The sequence below is a fragment of the Eucyclogobius newberryi genome, unplaced genomic scaffold (assembly GCF_026437365.1).
Source record: "Eucyclogobius newberryi isolate DKJ021-1_F unplaced genomic scaffold, fEucNew1.0.hap1 SCAF_18, whole genome shotgun sequence".
In the NCBI taxonomy this organism is placed as follows: domain Eukaryota; kingdom Metazoa; phylum Chordata; class Actinopteri; order Gobiiformes; family Gobiidae; genus Eucyclogobius; species Eucyclogobius newberryi.
The window spans coordinates 27,807,833-27,831,331 of NW_027315812.1; positions in this window are offsets into that span (position 1 = coordinate 27,807,833).

Here is a 23,499-nt window from a genome sequence, read left to right on the forward strand (position 1 = left end):
CTCTTCAGGCAGAAGAGGGACCGTCGGAGGCGAGCTGGACCCACTCTTCAGGCAGATGAGGGACCGACTGAGGCGAACTGGAGCCACTCTTCAGGCAGATGAGGGACCGTCCACACAGGGCAGGGACCACTTCACCAGGGGAGGGGCATCTGGGTCCACAGGTCCTCAGGAGTGAGAGAAAGAAAAGAAGGCGGTGAACAGTTTGCAAGTGGAATCAAAAAATAAATATTGTTTGATAGCATAAGTAGTCAGAAGAAGAAGAGGATAGTGCTCAAGCTGTCATACTTCCCCCAGCATAGTTACTCCTAGGGCAGCGTAGCTGAAGCTGTGGGTTTATCTTTCTGTTCCTAACTACTCTGACCATAAGTGATTTCGAAGAGGAACATTTTAAGCCTGGACTTAAATGAAGAGACTGTGTCAGCATATTTAACATGGGTCGGGAGCTGATTCCATAACACAGGAGCTTGGTAGCTAAACGCTCTACCTCCTACAGTACTTTTAGAGACTCTTGGGACCACCAGAAGGCCAGCATTCTGAGAGCGAAGAGCTCTGTTTGGATGATATGGTTCTATAGCATCTTTGAGGTAGGATGGGGCCATGTCATTTATTGCATTGTAGGTCAGGAGTAGAATTTTAAATTTGATTCTAAACTCGACGGGGAGCCAGTGAAGAGACTTCAGCACCGGCGTAATGTGCTCTCTTCTTTTTGTTCCTGTTAGTAATCTTGCTGCTGCATTTTGAACCAGTTGAAAGCTTTTTATGGAGCTTTTAGGACACGCTGCAAGCAGGGAGTTACAGTAGTCTAATCTAGTCGTTACAAATGCATGGATAAGTTTTTCGGCATCACTTTTAGGCAGGATTCTTCTGATTTTGGCGATGTTGCGCAAATGGAAATAGGCTGTTTTACAAGCTTGATTTATATGAGCTTTAAATGAGAGCTCCTGGTCAAATAAGACTCCAAGGTTTCTTACAGTAGAACTGGAGGCTACACTGACATTGTCCAGTGTGACTATCTGCTCAGATAGAGCGTCTCGTAGATGCTTAGGGCCAAGCACAATGACCTCGGTTTTTTCAGGGTTAAGAAGCAGGTAGTTTAGTGTCATCCAGGTTTTTATCTCCTTCACACAAGTACTAAGTCTGTCTACTTGATCGCTCTGATCAGGTTTCATTGATAAATACAGCTGAGTGTCGTCTGCATAGCAGTGGAAGTTAATGTCATGCTTTCTGATAATGTTGCCTAATGGCAGCATATAAAGAGTAAACAGAATTGGACCGAGTACCGAACCCTGTGGCACACCGTAAATTACTTTAGAGCTTGGTGAGGAGCTCTGGTTTACATTAACAAATTGGAACCTATCAGATAGATAGGATTTAAACCAGCTGAGGGCTGTTCCTCCAACACCTACATCACATTCTAACCTCTGCAGTAGAATGTTGTGGTCGATGGTGTCAAACGCTGCGCTCAGGTCCAACAGAACCAGGATTGAGACCAGTCCATCGTCAGCTGCTAATAACAAATCATTTGTGACTTTAACTAGTGCAGTTTCAGTGCTGTGGTGGGCTCTGAACCCTGACTGGAAAACTTCAAATAAGTTATTGTCCTGCAGGTGGTGACAAAGCTGTTTTACTACAACTTTTTCAAGGATTTTAGAGACGAAGGGAAGATTTGAAATAGGTCTGTAGTTTACCAATAGGTCGGGATCTAGATTAGGCTTTTTCAGAAGAGGTTTAATGACTGCATGTTTGAAGGACTGTGGAACATAGCCACTTTCGAGTGAAGTATTTATTAAGAATAGGGTCTATAATTAGGGGGAGAATGTCTTTGAGGAGTCTGCTTGGAATGGGGTCTAGGACACAAGTTGAGCTTTTAGAGGACATAATGGCTGAAGTTATCTCTGCTTGATCAACAGCTGTGAACCTTTCTAGGTTTACAGGTGGATTTATATGGGACGTTAGATTTAGAGCTTGGGCTAGTTCAGGGCTAATAGCGGGGGTAATTTCATCTAATTTATCTCTGATTGTTTTTATTTTATTATTAAAAAATAGGAGGAAATCATCAGAGCTAAGTGTAGCTGGGATTGAGGGCTCTACTGCACTGTGACAGTTTGTTAGCCTAGCTACAGTGCTGAAAAGGAATTTAGTGTTACTTTTGTTGACTTCTATTAGATTTGAATAATATCTGGTTTGGGCCTTACGCAGAGCCTGCTTATAGGACAGCAGGCAACTTTTCCATGCTTTTAGGGATTCTTCTGTGTGAGAGCGACGAAATAATCCCTCTAACTTTCTAACTTTTTGTTTATGTGAACGCAGTTCTTGGTTGTACCATGGGGAGGCGCGCTTTGGCCTAATGACCTTCTGTTTTAACGGCGCGACAACGTCAAGAGCAGACTTCAGAGAATTCATGGTCAAGTCGACACATTGATCACTTAAACTGGGACTAAAACTATTCTCAGCAGGATCACATGACATGTCACTGAATATTGGCTCTATCATTTCTTTGAATTTTGAGATAGATTTTTCAGATATTGTCCTTTTCATTATAACTTTATTTTGTGGGGCTGGATGATCTTTAAGAATAAACTGAAAGGTAATTAGGAAATGATCTGACAATATAGGGTTTTGAGGGAGGACAATGAGGTCACTAATCTCTGTTCCATACGTTAGGACAAGATCCAGAGTGTTCTTGTGAGTGTGAGTCGGTTTATTTACATTCTGAGTGAAACCAATGCTGTCTAACAAGGCGCTGAAGGCATTACTGAGAGCGTCATCACTCGTGTTCACGTGGATATTAAAGTCTCCAACTATAACTATTTTATCCCAGGCTAACACTAAGTTTGATATAAAGTCAGAAAACTGTTAAAAACTCTGAGTAGGGACCAGGAGGTCGGTAGATAACTATGAACAAAACTCCTTTTTGGTTTTTCATATTTGGACATGTGATTGACAGCATAAGGCTTTCAAATGAGTGAAATGCATTGTTAGTTTTAGGGCTCATGAGTAGGCTTGAGTGTGAGATCACTGCCACACCACCACCTCGGCCTGTGCTCCTGGCGGTCTGAAAGTTAACATGGGTGGGTGGGGTGGACTCATTTAGTCTGACGTAGTCGTCTTGTTGAAGCCACGTTTCAGTTAGAGCTAGAAGATCTATGTTATAGTCACTAATTAATTCATTAACTAAGAGCGATTTGGAGGAAATTGCTCTAATGTTTAGCAGTCCACATTTTACGTGTTTATTCATTTGTGTATTTGTGTCATTTGTGATTGTTATTTTCCTTAAGTTATTTGGTCTGACGCCTGAAATATTTTTTCTGAGATGTGACTTTTTGGCATTATTTGTACGAGGGACACGAGGGACACGAGGGACACACACAGTCTCTATCTGTCTTGAATCTGAACACTTCACAGGTAACAGAACGGGCGAGAGTTCGGCGACAGAGGAGCGTCTTGAACTGCTGCTCTGCACCTGGGGCTCATCCCTAGATGGTCACTTAACACGACTAAGACTATCGGTCAAATTCCGAACTAATAGGGATGTACCCTCCGAAGTCGGATGGATGCCATCCCTGCGTATGAGCCCAGGCTTTCCCCAAAACGCACTCCAGTTATCAATAAAGACAACGTTGTTTTGAGGGCACCATCTGGATAACCAGTTGTTGAATGCTGAGAGACGGCTGTACAATTCAGCATTGATCCGATTGGGCAGGGGACCAGAAAATATTACAGTGTCTGACATCGACTTCGCTAGGTCACACACCGCGGCTACTTGAACTTTGAGCACCTCTGATTGTCTCCGACGGGCGTCGTTACTGCCTGCGTGAATCACGACTCGCCGGAAACGGGTCCTACTCTGCTTTAAGATCCTAAGGTTTCCTTCGATGTCACCCATTCTGGCCCCCGGGTAACACCTAACGCTAGCAGCTGGCAGCTTCACGTCTCTAACAATAGAACTCCCGATTACAAGAGTTTCTCTCGTGTGTTCAGCGGGCGTGTGATCGCTGAGGGGAGAAAACCTATTATAGACGTGAAGCTCACGGCGCTCTGAGGTTCGGCGTTTAGCGCCTTGTCCCCTCCGAACTGTCACAAAATGGTCCCTATTCTGTTCCTGGTCTAGTCCCGGCTGCACGGGAGACGCTGAGGGGCTGAGCTCGGCCTTACTGCTACTGCTAATGCTAATGCTACGCCCTGCAGCGCGGTCCGGTAGCCCTCGCGCTAAAACCGAACTATAACTGGACTTAAGCTCCTCTAAACAGCGGATCCGCGCTTCTAACTCCGTAACCCTGGCCTCCAAAACTACCACTACACTGCACTTCACGCACCTATCATCAGAGAAGGAGCCAGGGTTCTGACTCGACATATGACAGCTCAAACAGGTAAAGGTAGATCCAGCCATGACGCTAGCGGCTAGGCTACGCTAGGCTAGTTCAGGCTGGAGCTAGAAAGTGAGGAGGGCTTTTTAATCCACGAAATACTGAAAAGCGAGCGGCTTGAGGCTCCGGATTGTTTGCGGAGAAATCAAACGTTCACTTTCGTGTATATGATGCGTAAATAGTGTGTATAATTCGTGGATTAATCGGTAAAAGGCTCTAAGAACGAACAGCTCTGAAAACGCGACACACTCACCTTATCAGGATGCCTCCTGGGCGCCTCCTTGGGGAGGTGTTTCGGGCATGTCCCACGACACGCTGTCTCTCGGCTGGCCTGGGAACGCATCGGGATCCCCTTGAAGGAGTTAGAGGAAGTGTCTGGGGAGAGGTAAGTCTGGGAGTCCCTGCTTAGACTGCTGCCCCCGCGATCCAGCCCTGGATAAGCGGAAGAAGATGAATGGATGGATGGGTGGATGGGATACTGGTTCAACTTTGTCCCACTACTCTCAACACAGGGGGTGGCAGCCTGGCAACGGGGCGGTTCTCTGCTCCCAGTATGTGATTTGGGAACAAACTACAGGATGTACACGTAATTTAATTAGATCAGAAATGGAACAAGAACCTAAAGATTATGTATTGACATGTGAAATAAGATGTATTTGTAGCTGCTTGGATCATACATGACCATCTTTGCTGAATGTATAACACACTACAAAAACAAACACTGTGTTTAGTGTAAATAAAGCCATCGGACCTTGGAGCAGCGGAGAACGTGGGTTGTCTCACAATGAGTCAGAGACAAAGAAACAACCAAAGATGAGCTACAATTTATATTAAGTGTGTCTGATATTTTGCAATCTCAGTTACAAAGTGAGTCCTCCTGTCTAACATGACCAACAGTAACAACAAACATGTGACCATCAGTAAACACAAGCATGTGACCATCAGTAAACACAAGCATGTGACCATCAGTAAACACAAGCATGTGACCATCAGTAAACACAAGCATGTGACCATCAGTAAACACAAGCATGTGACCATCAGTAAACACAAGCATGTGACCATCAGTAAACACAAACATGTGACCACCAGTAAGCACAAACACGTGTTCAGTAAACACAAGCGCTCCTCAAAGTTACAGGACCTCAAAGGACCTCAGAAGAGTGTAGATAAGCTCATGGGGCTGCTTTTTGTTTTTTTTGAGGATCAGTTTGTAAAATCGGGGGAGGAGGAGGAGCACTCTGATTGGCCTCAAACTCTACTTACAAAATTATCTTTTTACTCGCATCCAACTCAACTTTACAACTAATGACTCTCACTAATGTATCTGTGGCAGTATGGTCTGCGGGCAGACTATGCCACTTGGGGGCTGTTCCTATTGGTTAATCGCAATGGCTGTTGACTAAAAAGCGCTTCAGCTTGGTTGTTCATTCTCTGACCTACACACTTCCTGGGTCCTTGGGTGTTGCTCCACGTACCTCTGCTCTCCAGGTAGTTATGGTCCTCTGTTGATAAGATTTCATAGCCCCACAACACGTGGTCCGTGGTCCCGTGCAGCTAACGTGGTACTTCCTGAGCAGGAGACTTTTGTTGGCAGCCTAGTGTTCGGGTTAGCTATAGCCAAATCTCTGTCCAGATGTAAGTAAGTAAATTAACTCTGGAGCTGTGGTGTGCGCTGGAGCCGTTGTCTTTCCCTCTCTGTTGTTTATTATGGACCCATCGGTGCGAGGTTTTGTCCCGGTCTTACATCCATGCATAAACTAACATCAGCGTAATACAAACTGTAATTACCTCTACTGGATATGAGCTTGTTATGTGAAAATGATCTTTTGAAATTAGTAGACTGTTAAATAAATTACATTTTGTCATGGAACATGCCACTGTGTAATCAAAAACAAACAAGTGTGTCCTTTAGTTTAATTTTCCGGGTTAAAGCCAGGTGACGTTGTTGTTGTTTTTTTTTCTTCATTTAGTTTAATGTAAAGTTTTTTTTAATTTATAGTACAACCCCCGACATGCCACATATCTTTTATCTGCGATTATACTATGCTGCAGTTTGCTTACTTTAATTTTTGCCTGTTTTATTCACATTTTAATTACTTTGTGTAGATAAGTCCTCTCAGCACATTTTAGTCCTCTCAGCACATTTTAGTCACTAGCACCACCTGCTGTTGTTGTGTGTCATTGGTAAATTGTTATCGCTGCAGTGAGAAAGAAGCTTTTACACTGGGAAAGGGCAAAGAGACAAAGAGAGAAAAGCTGTTGGCCTGACTGGGGAGGAGAGGATGAGCCTTAAAATGACTGGATTCAGATTATTAATTGACTGCCGGAGCCAGAACCCCTCAGGAGGAGAGAGGGTAGCTTTTTTATAGTTGGCATGGTTATACTAAATAGTGATAGGCTTACCCTTGATGTGCACTCTGTCTACGCTAAACCAAACACACAAAACATCGCTGCATCCCCAGCTCTGATTAGACAGAGTTAAGGGTTTACGTAGATTGTTTAAAACACCTACATTTTGATGTTTATTTGATCAAGTTTTGATCTGAAATAAAATTATACTGAAAACATATTCTAAAGTAACTGGCCTAACTGCCTGACCATAAGCTATTTCACAGAGGAATGTTTTAAGCCTGGTCTTCAAATGAAGAGACTGCGTTGGCCTCTTTAACATGGGCAGGAGCTGACTCCATAACACAGGAGCTTCTTGGGACCACCAGAAGTTCCGCATTTTGAGAGCGAAGTGCTTTGTTTGGATGATATTGTACTATAGCATCTTTGAGGTAGGATGAGGCCATGTCATTTATGGCTTTGTAAGTCAGGAGGAGAAATTAAAATGTTATCCTAAACTCAACAGGGAGCCAGTGAATGTGCATATGATGGGCCACAAGTGCACTGCAACATGTAAATGACATGTGTAAATGCACATATGATGACATTTTTGATGAAATATTTCTTGTCAGTGTTGGGGTGTAAGAAGTGGTTAGTCTTTACTGTATTATTGCATTGGGGACAGTTGCTGCTGCAGTTGTTGCCATTGGGTAAAGGGCTCAATAGTATTTGTGAGGACAATGGAAGCATGGAGTTTTGGTGAGTTTGTCCAGATCATCCAATCCAAACAGAAAAATGTTTTATTTTGTCATTAAATCAACTTTTGTCACTTAGGACTTTGAGGCCAGTGAGTTTTTATTTGTTTCCCCATGTTAATTCCCTCTGCTGTCAGTAGATGTCGTGCCAATGCCAAATCCTGATGAGGTAACACCTGACTGAATGTAATGCGGTTTTCAATGTATATGTTATAAAACATGAGATGCCAAAGCAAAGGTACGGGAGCATATTTAAAGGACAATAACAAAACTAATGATGCTGAATGTGTTCTTTAAGTGTTCATAGCTGCCTGAACACCCCCGCGGCATGGGTGGAAGGGGTATCTTTGGCCACTTACATGTGTGACCAGTTTTGGGCGTGCATCTGGCCCCAGTCAACACGCTTAGATAAACATTCTCAGGCGCATAAAGGCCTGACTCAAGAGGCTAATGGAGCTAAAAAGCCTCTATGAAAAGGAAGACGGAGCCCATAAACGTCAGGTTGGAGCAGACAAGACAAACACGCGGAGGACATCTAGAATGATCCACACATAAAGAACCTAAAGATGTACTGCACAGAAAAGAAAGTCTACACAAATGGCTCATAAAGTAGTCCTAAAAGCCTAAATTAAACAGCGACTGTTTGCATTTCTTTTTCTGTTTGAGAACTTGCGTCGTATATTGACAAATGTTCCCTGTAATTCCCGCCGGTTGTAACATCAGCTCTGGTTTAGTCACTGCTTTAAGTGTGTGACTATACAAAATATTCTTTGAACTTGGATTGTTGAGTGGATTTCATAACAAACCTGTACTAACTAAGAGTACAGCATTGAAAAAGTCATGAGACAGAGGGTTAGGAGTCACAAAGGGGGCAGATTTGGCAAAATGTGATCTAATGAAAGCTTACAATAAACTTTATCAACAGCTTATAATAATAAGATACATTAAAATGTATTAAAACCAGGTTGGTGGCAAAAGGAAAAACAAAACTGCAACAATCACCAGAGAACTTGAATAACTTTTAAAATAGAGTAATAGAGTAATTTTCACAGCCAATCATTTACATTCTGCACTATATTTTACAGTGGAACAGTCTCTTGAGTGAAAGTTTCTTCCTTGTCCAACTTTGAGAAATACTAGTGAGTGACAAAAGCGTTATGCATTTGTTTCCTGCACTGCTCCTTCCTTGGTATTGGATCGAATCAAAATCTGTGGTATCGACCATCATTAATCTGTACCAGTCCCGGTAATCTCACAAGAGCAGGGCGGTTTCATATTTTGGCACTGGAATTGTGGCCAGCACGGTGAGGGCCACAGACACAATCCAAGCGTTCAAATAGAAGGTGAAACAATTGTAAGATTGCTGAAATGGCCTAAATTCCTATAATCCCTCAGTCCCTATTTAGTCAGAGGAACTCCCCAGTCTCCCTTGCCTACATTAGCATCTGAATAGTGTAGAACATTAAAATATTTAATTAAATGGGAGTGGGGAGTTAACATAATCTACCTGTCGTCACAAGGTTTCTGGTCTGTGTGGAAAGTACCTGCCCCAGAGCAGGAGCTAAAAAAAGTCCCTAAAGTGTGTCCCCAGTCTCTTGTTCTTACTCTGGCTACGCATGCATGAAATGAAAAGTACTAAAAAGCACTACCATGCCTCCTTCAAACACACAAATGATTCCAGCTTCAGCTGCATTTTCATACGTGGAACTGTTGAGTCTGACCTTTGATCACAGCAGCACATCTCCAGCCCGAACAGCTCACCCCGGCCACAACATATAAGTTAGCATCACACAAATTATGGTGGTTTATCCAAAAGATCATGTCTGCATTTGGTGATAAATAAATGTATATTTTCTGTTTATATCTGTTCCGTTTTGCTTTAGTAACAAAATAAAAACTTTGATAGATATTTAAATGAAGTACACTATTGGCCTCTGAAATTGACCCATCCTTGAATTGTCCTAGGGCAACCAGACTGGAGCAGAGGTGTCTGCTGTCCATGTCCAGATCTTGGTCTAGTCTTGGTCTTGACCTAAGATGGAGGATTTTTTGGTTTATGGGGAAACCGTAGCCCAGAAGAAATCCACCTAGACACAGGGAGAAACAAGTAAACGCCACACAGAAGGGCCTGGACGGGGCTGGTAGGCAATTGGCTCCCTGTTGAGTTTAGAATAATGCTTCTCAACTGCCGTGAGGAACTCTTTACTCGAGAAGAACTGTTCCTCATCTGCCTGGATGAACTCTCACTGTATTAGATGAGACACCCACCTTCCTTCTGAGTGATTTTGTTTCCAGTCTTGGACCATCTGCAGCCTGTTTGTCTGTGGGAGTAGAGTCTCTCCATCACTGTGAGTCTCCCAAAGGTTTCTATCCATTGGCTAAATTTCTGTGAACATTGCTTAATCTGCTTCTCTATGATTGATTAATGATTTCATGTCAATGTTTCACTGTTGCCTATTGAGGCAACTGCTGAACGGATTTTGGCATTATAAAAATATAACGTAGAATTGAACTGAAATTTTAATTTGATTGACTGACAATTGATTTACCATTTTGTTAATATTTGACCATGTTTTTGCTGTTTTGCTTAACAGCACTTTGACACAAGATGAGGAAGCCCACAGTGTAAAGAAGGACACTTTTTCCAGTTGAAAGGGGCTTGGGTGAGGGAGGGTCTGCATGGTGGGGGTTCAGTTAGGGACAGGGGGGAGACAGTGCTCCTTCGGGGGTGATGTCTTGTCATATTCTGCACAGAGGGACAGAGCCTGGGCCTGTGAGAGCCGGTCTTTGAATGTGGATCAGGTTTCACTACGAATCCCTGGGACTTCAGAGGGCTAAGCATGTACCTGCCGTGCTGATGCTAGAAGGGGAGTGGGTGGAAACAGGGGCCATTGTTCATTTTGATGCCCATGGACACGCATGGACGAAACCAAGCAGCGTATTTCAGACAATACGCATGATCTGCAGACAATAAGGACCGAAATGGAGGCAATGCGGGCCGCTGCAGTCTGAGAACAATAATATGAAAAATAAGATCCTGGATTTGGAGTCCAGGTCACGTAGATCCAACATCAGACTCGTAAGAAGGAGAAGTCACTGTAAGTTTTCTGTAGAAGATAATACCTGAGATCATCTCAGACTCTGGAGTCGAGGTACACCCCATCTTTCACAAGACCAGCAGGTGACAAACCACGAGGCCTGATAATGAGGTTTCTTAACGATCGTTTGAAGGAACTTGTCTTGAAGGCTGCAAAGGTTAAAAGATACCTCCAGTACAAAGGCAAGTGCGTCGTCTTTGCTCCATATATTCCATACAAGGTTTGTCAAAAACGGCAAAAGTTTGTGACATTTGTGAGGAGCTCAGGAAGAGTCATGGGTTCTCTTTCCCCGTGACTCTTCTTGTGACTTTTGAAGGTAAAAAACACGTGCTAAGAACACCAGGAAAAGCAGAGGTGCTCCTAAGGAAGATGCAAAACACAGAGAACTAAACAACATGAGAGATGAAGTCAACAACGTAGGGTATGTGAGTTCGGGTTGTGGTCACATGTTGCTTCATTTCTGTTAATTTGAAGAGACTGATTTATTAACAAACGACAAACACAAGACAACATAAGACGATCCTTACACATAATGACTCATTTCAAAAAATGCATTAATTTTGACACTGAGAAGGCTTTTGATTCTCTTAGTTGGCTATATTTATGTAAAGTGCTAAACAAATTTCATATCAATGATTTAATTATACAAAACATTAGGGCTCTTTACGATGGTCCAACATCAAGAATTAAAATCAATGGTCATCTGACAGACCCGCTGACTCTGGAAATTCAGGCATTGCTGTGCCTGGTCTCCCCTCCTGTTTGCTTTGTAATTAGAACGATTTATTAGACAATCAATTACAATTCACCGAAGTTACAAAAAGTCCTGCTATGTAGATGATGTTCTAATATATTTGACCAAACCAGAAATTTCCGTACCTAATGTGATACATTTTCTCCAAAATATTGGTCCAATGTCTGGCTACAATATTAATGTACAAATAAAATGAAATTCTCTCTTACTGGCAACCCCCTCTGACCCTTAGAAAGACCTACTCATTTAAACGGCAGATAGAATCTCTTAGATATTTAGTTGTGGTACTCCATAGAGACCTATCAACTATTCTGGAGAAAATGTATACCCCTCTTTTAATTCAAATTAAAAAAAATCTTGAAAATTGAACCTTATCCCCTGTTTAAGGCTAAGTCAAAGGATTGAAACTATAAAAATGAATGTTTTGCCCAGGTTTCCCTATCTGTTCCAGACTCTTCGGATCTCGATCTCTAACACAGCACCCACAGGTTCTCTTCCTCATCTCTGGTGACTTTAACCACGCCTCTTCTGTTCTACCAACATACACCCAGTATGTTACCTGCCCCACCAGAAACAATAGAACATTGGACTTGTTTTTTGCCAACACCAAAGAGGCTTATTCTTCTTCCCCCCTCCCTCCCCTGGGCAGCTCGGACCACAACCTTGTACATCTGAGGCGTGTGTATGAACCCATCGTGCGCGGGCAGCCTGTGGTGTCCCGTGTGGTGAGGAGGTAGTCTGCTGAGAGCGAGGAGGCTCTGAGGGACTGCTTCAGCACCACTGTCTGGACTGAGCTTTACGGCCATGGGGAGGACATCAACACCATCAGAGAGTGCATCACGGACTACATCAACTTGTGTTTTGAGAACATTGTTCCCTCCCGGACGGTGCGGTGTTTTCCAAACAACAAGCCATGGATTTAACCGTAAACTGAAGGCTCTGCTGAAGGAGAAGAAGAGAGCCTTCAGGTCAGGGAACAAGGAGGAGCTGAGGACTGTGCAGAAGGAGCTGAGGAGGAAGATCAGGCAGGCTGAAGCCGGCTACAAGAGGAGGATGGAGGGGCAGCTGCAGCAGAAGAACATTCAGGGAGTGTGGAGAAGCCTGAAAACCATCTCGGGCTTCAAAATCCCCCCTGCCCAGACAGAGGGGGATCTACAGTGGGTGAATGATTTAAAATGCTCACTTCTTGAGATTTGATCGGTCACCTGAACTGAAGCTGAGGGTGGTACCACAGGTCTGGAAGACCTCCTGTCTGGTACCTGTGCCCAAGACACCGCGCGCCAAAGACCTCAACAGCTTCAGGGCGGTGGCTCTCACGTCCCACCTGATGAAGACACTGGAGCGGCTGGTCCTGTACCACCTCCGCTCCACAGTGAGCTCAGCCATGGACCCGCTGCAGTTTGCATACCGGCCTGGCATCGGAGTGGAGGTCGCCGTCATCTCCCTGCTGCACCACTCTCTCTCTCACCTGGAAAAGCCTGGCAGCTCTGTGAGGATCCTGTTCTTCGATCTTTCCAGCGCCTTCAACACCATCCAGCCGTTGCTCCTGAGGGACAAGCTGGAGACTGCTGGTGTGGAGTATGATCCACATCCATATGTGTGTCTGACACTCTGACCTGCAGTGTGGGGGTGCCCCAAGGCACTGTCCTCGCACCCTTTCTCTTGACCCTTTACACTGCAGACTTCAGACACGACACGGACAGCTGTGTCCTGCAGAAGTTCTCTGATGACTGCCATCATCGGACTCATCACGGACGACGACGATGCGGAGTACAGGGGACTGGCGCAGGACTTTGTGGACTGGTGTCAGCGGAACCACCTCCTCATCAACGTGGGGAAGACCAAGGAGATGGTGGTGGATTTCCGCAGACGCCACCCCACTGCCCCCTTACCAGTGAACATCCAGGGAAGGGACATTGAGAGAGTGGACTCATACAAGTACCTGGGTGTTCATCTGAACCACAAACTGGACTGGACTCATAACACGGATGCACTGTACAGGAAGAGCCAGATTCGGCTCTACCTCCTGAGGAGACTCAGGTCTTTTGGAGTGACAGGGCCACTCCTGAAGACCTTCTATGTCTCTGTGGTGGCATCAGCCCTCCTGTATGATGTGGCCTGCTGGAGCAGCAGCATCACAGAGAGGGAGAGGAGGAGGCTGGACAAAGTCATCAAGAAGTCCAGCTCCGTCCTGGGCTGCGCTCTGGACTCTGTGCAGGAGGTGGGGGACAGAAGGGTCCTGGCTAGATTCACATCTATGCTAGACCATGAGTGCCACCCCCTGCAGGACACTCTGTCCGCTCTGGAGAGCAGCTTCAGTGAGAGACTGATCCACCCTCGCTGTGTGAAGGAAAAGTTTCCCAGGTCTTTCCTTCCTGCTGCTGTCAGACTTTATAACAAACACTCTTAGTCCTGAACACTCGCGATACTGACCTAACCATGTGCAATTATTGTCGTGATTCATGTGCAATTACTGTGAAATTCATGTGCAATCCATGTGCCGTCGCCACACATATTCATGTGCAATTACTGTCGCGATGAGTGTCTGCGTGATGTCACGCAGGCACTATATGTTCTTGTATTGTGAAAATTTTATATTTTCCATGATTTTCATTTAGCCAGTTTCAACTCCTTAACGCTTCAACCGATTTCAACATGTTATACCTCATTATGATCGCTTTCGCAGTAGTACGTGTGCTATTACTTTTGACATTTTTCACAGAATTTGCAAAAGTATTAGTACTTTTTCCCCATTTAAATGAATTTGGGCATTATGTATTATGAGCGGAATTCTTTAGGCTTTATTCTTTAGGCTTTATTCTTTAGAATTTTGTGACGGAGCCAGTCGAGCGAGAGAGAGAGAAGGAGGGAGAGGGGGAGAGAGGGAGAGACGCAGACACTCCAGCAATGGTCACACGTCACCTTTATGATAAAGTTAAACCATACTTCTGAACATTCTCTATGTTTAAGCAATGGCTATGTTTCAGATGACATTGCAACATTCCATCAGTCAATAATATTTAATGCAGTTGGGGGCAGCTAAAAGGAATATTATTAAAATGCAGATTTCAATCATATTCAATTCAATTCAATTTATTTTTGTAACGCCCAAAATCACAACAGCGGTTGTCTCGGATTCATTACTTCACTTTTATGTTATGTATAGGGAAATTTGGTTCTTGCCCCCATGTGGGAGTAGGACATTTACATCAAATATGACATCACAACATTATATAGGCCAATAATAATTAATACAGATGGGGGCAGCTAAAATTAATACAGTTAAACTGCAGGATTTTTTTTGTAATACAAGAAGAATCTGAAATAACTAAAACGGACGAATATTATAGACAGAGGAACATTTCCATGGAAACGAGCAGGAGAAGGCTCCTCCTGGAGATGCGGCCACACACATTTTATAGCCAACACATGAAAACCGATCATTTATTTTTTTCAAAGTAGCTCAGTAGTGTGACAAAACCTCAGAAAAAAAGACTATTTGGGGGACAGCATGCAATAAGTTATATTTATTTAATATGTTTCTATTATTTGGAAGAATTGTATTTTTTTGAACACTAAATTTTATGTCATTTCAAACTATGTAAACATTTCTCCTTTTTTACTTGCAGAAACTTCATTGGCTGAGAGATTGTGCTGGTGTTGGACACTACAGGAGCTGTTGGTTTAACTCCGCTGCGGCCTGACTTGAGTACTTTTCCCGTCTAACTTAGAGGGATTTTGATCGCTTTAGTTTGTGAGCTATTTTAATAAATTGAGCAAACAGGAGGGAACAGACCACCCTTTGTGAAGTGACGCAGCCCTGCAGAGAAACGTCCAATAAGAGGGACAACCCGTCGTGACCGGAAAACGCGTGGGAAAGATCTGCTCCAGCTCCAAAACTCCGATGTAGTCCTCAGTGTTCATCTACATTTTTATGACAATAATCCAATTTTCCATCTCGATATGGCTTCCTTCATGGATGTGTTCTGAATTAAACTGGTTTGACTTTAAGGGAAATAGCAGATAAGGGTCAATTTGCAGCCATGAGTTACATTACAGCAACTCTGATAACAACTGCTTTGGTACAATGTTTTGATTGATATTAATTAAGCAAAGTAATGTCCATCCATCAATATAGCTATAAATACTAGGTGCTGTCAAACAATTAAAGTAATTCTTTTTAGCACAGCTGTGCTTTAGCATAGCCGTGCCTATTAGTTCCGTAACTAATAGGCCTCTCGCCAGCTTGTGGTGCCAGCTTGGCTTGTGGTGCCAGCTTGTGGTGCTCGGGCCTAATAATAATGATGACACAATATGACAAAACATAAACTGAATTACGGCATAAAAATTCCTACATTTAAGTCCCATTTAGTCCATCCATCAGTCTTCTTACGCTTATGGGTCATGGGGGCAGGAGTTTAAGCAGGGACTCACAGACTTCCTCTCCCCAGACACTTCCTCCAACTCCTCCAGGGGGATCCCGAGGCGTCTTACACAGGGCGTCTTCCCGGTGGGACATGCCCGAAACACCTCCCCAGGGAGGCGCCTAGGAACTATCCTCTCAGCAGCGACTCTCCTTCGAGCTCCTCCCGTGTGACTGAACTCCTCAACCTAGCTCTGAGGGAGCGCCCAGCCACCCGGCAGAGGAAACTCATTTCGACCGCTTGTATCCGCAATCTCACCATAGGTGAGCGTAGGAACATAGATTGACCGGTAAATCGAGAGCTTTGCCTTTCGACTCAGCTCCTTCTTCAACAGTCAGATGCAGCAACCGCATCACTTCAGCCGCTGCACCGATCTCACCTTCCATCCTTCCCTCACTTGTGAACAAGTGTCAAGAAATCAGACATAAACCAATGCCATTCCTTAACACACAGAGAACACAATTCAAATTAGAATATGAAACGATACAGAAACGTCAGACTTTTTGTGTAGCATGCATGGGAGAAACCGCCGGGCCGGGCCGCCAAGGCTGTTGTAAGCAGCCTGGCGACCCTCCTTGGTCTCACAACGTTTTTTCTCTTGCAGGTTGGTTTTATTACAAATTATGAAATAGGCCGGTCACATTCTCATAGGTCAGCTTCACATCAAGGCACGTGTCTTTTACAACAGTTGGTATTTTCCTTAGAGATAAAGCATGGGTAATGTTTACCTAACTCCCCCTGGGGTGCTACACCCCTCCCTAGGATAAATATTCCTTTGGCCCCTCTTTACGACACCTTCACAAATGCAGTTTGTCACACATGCCGTTTTTCTCTTAGACTAATGATGCAGATGATATACAAATATCGTCATATCACTATTATGCAGATAAAATACATCACAGAAATATAATCATATATTTACATTTTATCACAACAAGACCCCAAGATACTTGAACTCCTCCACTTGGGGCAAGGACTCCTGGAGAGGGCAAGCCATCTTTTTCCAGTTGAGATCCATAGCCTCGGATTTGGAGGTGCTGATTCTCATCCCAGCTGCTTCACACTCGGCTGCAAACCGTCCCAATACATGTTGCAGGTCCGGGTTTGATGGAGCCATCAGGACAACATTGTCCGCAAACAGCAGAGATGAGAAATTCTGTCCATAAAAACTATGAACAGAACTGGTGACATAGGGCAGCCCTGGCGGAAGCCAACATGCACTGGGAACAGGTCTGACTTACTGTCGGCAATGCGAACACAGCTCCTCCTCCGGTCATACAAGGCAGCCCTGCCCATTTAGTCCAGTTTATCAAATATGACCATTTTCAAATTAAGTCTGAATGTCATTTTTTTCCCATTTGCCTAATGTCTGTTACTAGGTCAGTCCAGTCCTTGATCATTGGTGATGTTTGTGTCATCCATTTCCTTCTGATTGCCTTCTTACTGCCACTAGATGTATGTTCAAAAAGTATCCATTTAGTGTGTCCATGGCAGGAGTTTTGAGGCCCAACTACGTTGTTCTAAAGAAAAGCATTCTTTCAAAATATCAAAGCTTTTCAGGTAATTATCTTTTACAATCTGGTGTACTTTATATCTTTTGTAATCCAGATCTTGAATGAATATCCAAATCAATTTCAGAACTATGTTGCTGGGCATTAAGATACTCACAAAAGACACATTAAATGGATACCTCTGAAAAAATCTTCTGGCTGCAGGGAAAAAAGAAAGACACAAACCCAACCAACGATTAAAGACTTGACCAAAATTATAATGGACATTTGAAAAAGGGAGAAGATAACATTCGGACTACATTTTAAAATGGAAAGATTTGCTGGACTTTGGACCAAATGGAACAAATACCAGACTGCAAATTTAGGACTACTTTATGTGTTAACTCTCTGTGTCTTGTTTTATGTTCATTAGTGTTGTTTTGTATATACAAAAAAAAAAAAGGGCTAAAAAAAAATAATAATTTAAGCCGCACATTGTCAGCAAACCTTCACTATACAGCACAGTACCTGTCTGGTCCTTAGATCTAACACTATATACGCCATATATCAAACTCATGCGTGCAGCTGAAGTCTCCCTGCTGCTCCAGTTTACACTCGTGTCATCACCGCTGAAGTATGATGAATATTTGGTTATACCTTATGTTCTATCTGCTCTGTACGTCTCTGTGGCGGTGGGCTGTGGAGCAGAACGGAACGCAGTACAGAGGCAGAGGAGTAGACGTTTGTGCAGTCCAAACAGGAGCTCCATAAATCTGAGGAGGCACCCCAGACCACAGAAGGTCCAGTCCTCACAAAAGATCACATCCATCTGCTGTCAGTCACCAAGCAAATTGTCTTCAGGCAGAATTCATTGCAAACTGAAAAAATACAGTACTTTTTGTTCTTCATTTTTGAGTTCTAAATCTGGACAAATCATCAAAATGTTTTTCATTTAAGTGAAGTAGTAGCACCATCAGAACATGAATGATGAGTTGGATTCTCTTGATATTTGTTTTCTTTGTGTGTAGTCACTTAAATGTATTTATGATTCAGTAAAACATAGGCAAGGCTAGTTTATTTCTAGAGCGCAATTCGTACCCAAGGCAATTCAAAGTGCTTCACACAACTGGAAAATAGAGCATTAAAATCATGGGAGTGTCTGCAGTGCAGCGGCCGAAACTGCCATGTTATTTTTGTGTCGGCCGCGCGCCGCGGCTCCTGAAACTGCGCCGTTATTTGACCGCGTTTTAGCGCCGTTTTAGACCGCGCCGGGTTAAGGTTAGGGTTAGGGTTAAGGTTAGGGTTACGGTCAGGGTTAAGGTTAGGGTCAAGGTTAGGGTTAGCCAGGACTCTATAAGAGAAGAGCCGCGGTTCCTGAAACTGCGCGGCCATTTGACCGCGGGCCGCGGCTCTGCAGCCACGGCCTAAAATCATATGCACAGCAAACTACAAAAAATGTTTCAAGCCTGGATTTGAACATTGTCATTGTCACATTTTCAGGAAGACTGTTCCAGATTTGGGGGGGGAGAGGGAGAGACGCAGACACTCCAGAAATGGTTTCAGCCATTGCAGATTTTCTAGTTTCAGTCTGTTCTGAGGTTAGCTGGTGAAAGGTGTTTGCCTCCACACACAGTTGAATACAGTAACAGAGTTCTAACTAGAAAATGTGCAATGGCTGAAGCCATTGCTAGAGTGTCTGCGTCTCTCCCTCTCTCCCACCTCCCCCTCCCGTGTGTGTAGGTGTGTGTGTGTAGTAGCTCTCTCTCCCTCTCCCTCCCTCCCTCTCTCTCACTCCCTCTCTCTCCCTTCCTCCCTCCCTCTCTCTCACTCCCTCTCTCACACTCCCTCTCTCTCACTCCCTCTCTCTCTCTCTCTCCCTCTCCCCCTCTCCCCTCTCTCTCTCTCGCTCGACTGGCTCCGTCACAAAAGTCTAAAGAATAAAGCCTAAAGAATAAAGTCTAAAGAATTCCGCAGACACTCAATGCCCAAATTCATTTAAATGGGGAAAAAGTACTAATACTTTTGAAAATTCTGCAAAAAGTACAAGTTGTTCAAATGTCAAAACACATGTACTACTGCGAAAGCGATCGTAATGAGGTATAACTTGTTGAAATCGGTTAAAGCGTTAAGGAGTTGAAACTGGCTAAATGAGTACTAATACTTATGCAAATTCTATAAAAAGTACAAGTTTTTCAAATGTCAAAAGTAACAGCACGCGTACTGCTGTGAAAGCGATCATAATGAGGTATAACTTGTTGAAATCGGTTGAAGCGTTAAGGAGTTGAAACTGGCTAAAAGGAAAATCATGGAAAATATAATCATAATAATAATAAAAAATGCGTGACATCACTCAAAATACAAGAACATATAGTGCCTGCGTGACATCACGCAGACGCTCAACTAGAATTTGCAATGGCTGAAGCCATTGCTGGAGTGTCTGCATTCTTGCTAAAAGTGTGTAATAGTACAACATGTGTGTAAGTACTAATTTGTTGAAGTGTGAAGTTGTTTGAAGTAATTTAATTGTCTAAAATTGCCGAATTTGTGTAAAAGTCCTTTTTTGTGTAAAAGTACTGCATGTGTGTAAAAGTACTACTTTTGTGTAAGAGTACTATGTGTGTAAATTTTAATTTGTTGAAGTGTGAAGTGGTGTTAAGTAGTTTAATTGTGTAAAATTGCTGAATTTGTGTAAAAGTACTTTTTTGTGTAAAAGTACTTTTTGTCTAAAAGTACTTTTTGTGTAAAAGTACTTTTTGGTGTCAAAGTACTTTTTTGTGTCAAAGTACTTTTTTGTGTAAAAGTACTGCATGTGTGTAAGAGTACTATGTGTGTAAGTATTAATTTGTTGAAGTGTGAAGTGGTGTAAAGTAGTTTAATTGTGTAAAATAGCAGAATTTGTGTAAAAGTACTTTTTGTGTAAAAGTACTTTTTTGTGTAAACGTGCTTTTTTGTGTAAAAGTACTTTTTTGTGTAAAAGTGCCTTTTACACAAAAAAAAAGAGGAGAAAGTACTTTTGTAAATACTGCAAAAAGTACAAGTTGTTCAAATGTCAAAAGTAATAGCACACGATCGTGAAGAGGTATAAACTTGTTGAAATCGGTGAAAGTGTTGAGGAGTTGAAACCTGTAGAAAAACAGGAAAAAACTGGAAAACGGAATAATAAAAAACACAGGAACATATGTGACTGACCGTGGCCAATCCAGTTACATGTCTACCCGGAGACATTTTGAGTCATTCACAGATTCTGAAAGTGTGAATTCAAAGCTTTCCAATGATGTCTCACTCATGTAGATCTGATAATATTTGAGTAAGTTGTGGTCATTTGAATGTATACAACTCTCAAACCCATTCACTGAGAAAACGGCTTCCAAAATTTCTCACCGGAGTGAGCCCAGAGTCACAGGGGGGCTCATTTGCATCTCATTGAGATAAGCCCTCCCCCCTGTCACACTGACACCACCTTCCCCCTACAGCTGTCACTGAAGACTCAAGAGGAGTGTTGTTATTGATGGTAACTGGACTTGAAACAGAATTAGAAGTTACTATATTAAAATGGAAATACTTGAATTACAAAAGGCCCTGAATAGAATCAAAGAATCAGAATAGGGTTCATTGCATTTGTCGATAAACATAATTCACAGGTGATTCAGTGCACCAACAATGGTGCACTGAATGATTCAACACAAACAACAAAAGATAAGATAAGATAGCCTTTAATCTTACAACGCAGTAGATACAGGGGGAAAGGACAGTAACTTATAGGAAGTTTAAAAAACACTCTTAATAGAAGAACTCTTATAAACAGATGCCAGGGCCAGGTATACGAACTGCAACGGGTCCATGGCTTTGAATATATGAGATAATAGATATGATATGTACACCACAAGAGTCCAATTACATCAGAGATCACATCCTCATCCTCTTCTTCGTCTGTGCACTCTTCTGTGCTGTGACTCTCGGCTCTTGGCATCAAAGCTGTAAACAAATAACAGGACATTTAAGAAATGGCTAACTATTTCACATAAAACACTCATTAACTATTTATTTTTTTTAACACAATGTGAGAGTTTCAATATAAATACCTGAAGTGCTAATAACTCTTGATCTTTGGAAGCCGTCTGAAAAAGGGACTCAGATGCTTCTGCCAGTCCAAGTTCTTGACAAACACTTTGCCATCCGCCGTTCCAACAAGCTGTGGGATACTGAGGTGAGACTCAGGAGAGCTGTTTTCCACTACCTGATGACAAGGGCGACACTAAAAAAATGAGAACAGAAGAAACATATCTTAAGCAGAGAGCAGCACTGAAGTTTTGCCAGGCTAATGTTTACACATTACAGTAGTCAAATAATATAAACTAACCTCAGCGATGTCTTCCAAAGTGTCAACCCTGGTCTTCATGTATGCTCGCTTGATAATCTGATGATCTGTGCGTGGCCTGCAGCTTCTGATGTGTGGGAGAAGCTGTTTCCACAGTGATCTGAAGCTTGATGTACAAACTGCAGGCTCACCTGAAAAACAGATGTTGCTTATGGTTAATTATACTCTAATCATTAAAACACGAAAATCACCAAAATAATGTTTTACACTTACCACGCTCCTTAGCAGACTTCACGTAGAGACAGGTCATGTCAGTCAGGGTGTCTTTGCCAATTCTGAAAAGGGGAAAAAAAGGATTAGGGTTAACAGTAATATGGGAATAACACGCTTCACAGATAACAGTTCACATTGTGACGTTAACGGTGTATTTAAGATGCAAAACGCGGAGATATTGGGACATCTGCCCTCGGCTAGCGATGCTAGCTAGCTCACTTGAGATAACACTGCTCGTAAAAGCAAAACACTTGCAGAACAGCACACCAAAACATAAACATACACTCGAGTTTAAAACCGGCGCACATTAAAGTGATTAAAAGCGGGTGTTTTAGTCGCAAAGCTTACCTGGTTCAGCCGTCCTGTTGTCTCTCCCAACACCGTGCACAGAGAGACACACAGGAAGCTGATAATGGCCAGGCAAGCGCGTGATTGGTTCGAGTGATGCAGTGCGTGCGTGACGTGCAACGTACGTAAGCCACGTGACCAGAAGTGGTATCGGGAGTTGTAGTTTTTTTCTCTTCCCTCGCCGAAAAATAACCCGATAACATAGCAAAGTTTAGCTTACAACTTAGCTCCGAATAGCTGCGTTTAGCTCCAGGCTGTGGCGCTAACAGCCGGTTTAGCACCATAAAACACACACAAAGCACGACCCACACAACCCACGGGCCAACCCACGCCGAAAAATAACCCGATAACATAGCAAAGTTTAGCTTACAACTTAGCTCCGAATAGCTGCGTTTAGCTCCGGGCTGTGGGGCTAACAGCCGGTTTAGCAGCATAAAACAGACACAAAGCACGACCCACGAGTCAAGAAATACTACATAAGTATATAATTTGTACAGACAAAACGCCGAAAAATAACCCGATAACATAGCAAAGTTTAGCTTACAACTTAGCTCCGAATAGCTGCGTTTAGCTCCGGGCTGTGGGGGTAACAGCCGGTTTAGCACCATAAAACAGACACAAAGCACGACCCACACAACCCACGGGCCAACCCACGCCGAAAAATAACCCGATAACATGGTGATAACAGCAAGTAGTCACATTAAGCCCGTATTGCAGAGTGCACTGAAGCAACATGTTAGCTTAGCATTAGCTCCACCGGAGCAGACAAGTAAGATTCTAAAGTGATCACGAGACTGCCTTAAAACACAGCGTTAAAGCAATAATTTAGTAGTAAAGTAAAAGTGTACCTGAGTAAACAGTTCCGTTGCAATGTAGTCCAGGAAATGTAAGCTCTGAAGACTGTGCTCTGCAGACTGTCTGGAGTAATGAGAGAAAAACACGGAGCACGCAGCTGTAGCCATGCGGATCACAGCTGATTGGTGGAAAATGTAAACAATACGTTGGCTAGAAAAAGGTGACGCCCCCCAGGAGAGCAGGAAAAAGACCCGAAAACTCCACATTTTTAACAGCTTAATGTATACGTTTAAGACAACCAATAGTGTTATCTGAAGCACACAGGGGCTTATTCATAACTTCAACTAGCACATTCTGCAAAAAAATGAAAATTGCAAATTTGGGGAAAAAAAAGTAAAATGCTGTTTTTTTCAGTTTCACCGAGGCCGACATGGTCCGACAATTGCCGTGGCGTGTCACATATAGTGTCTGCGTGACATCACGCAGACGCTCAATAACAGATTCTAATTCTAAGAGTGAATCTACTTTCCATCAGTGAAACAGATCTGA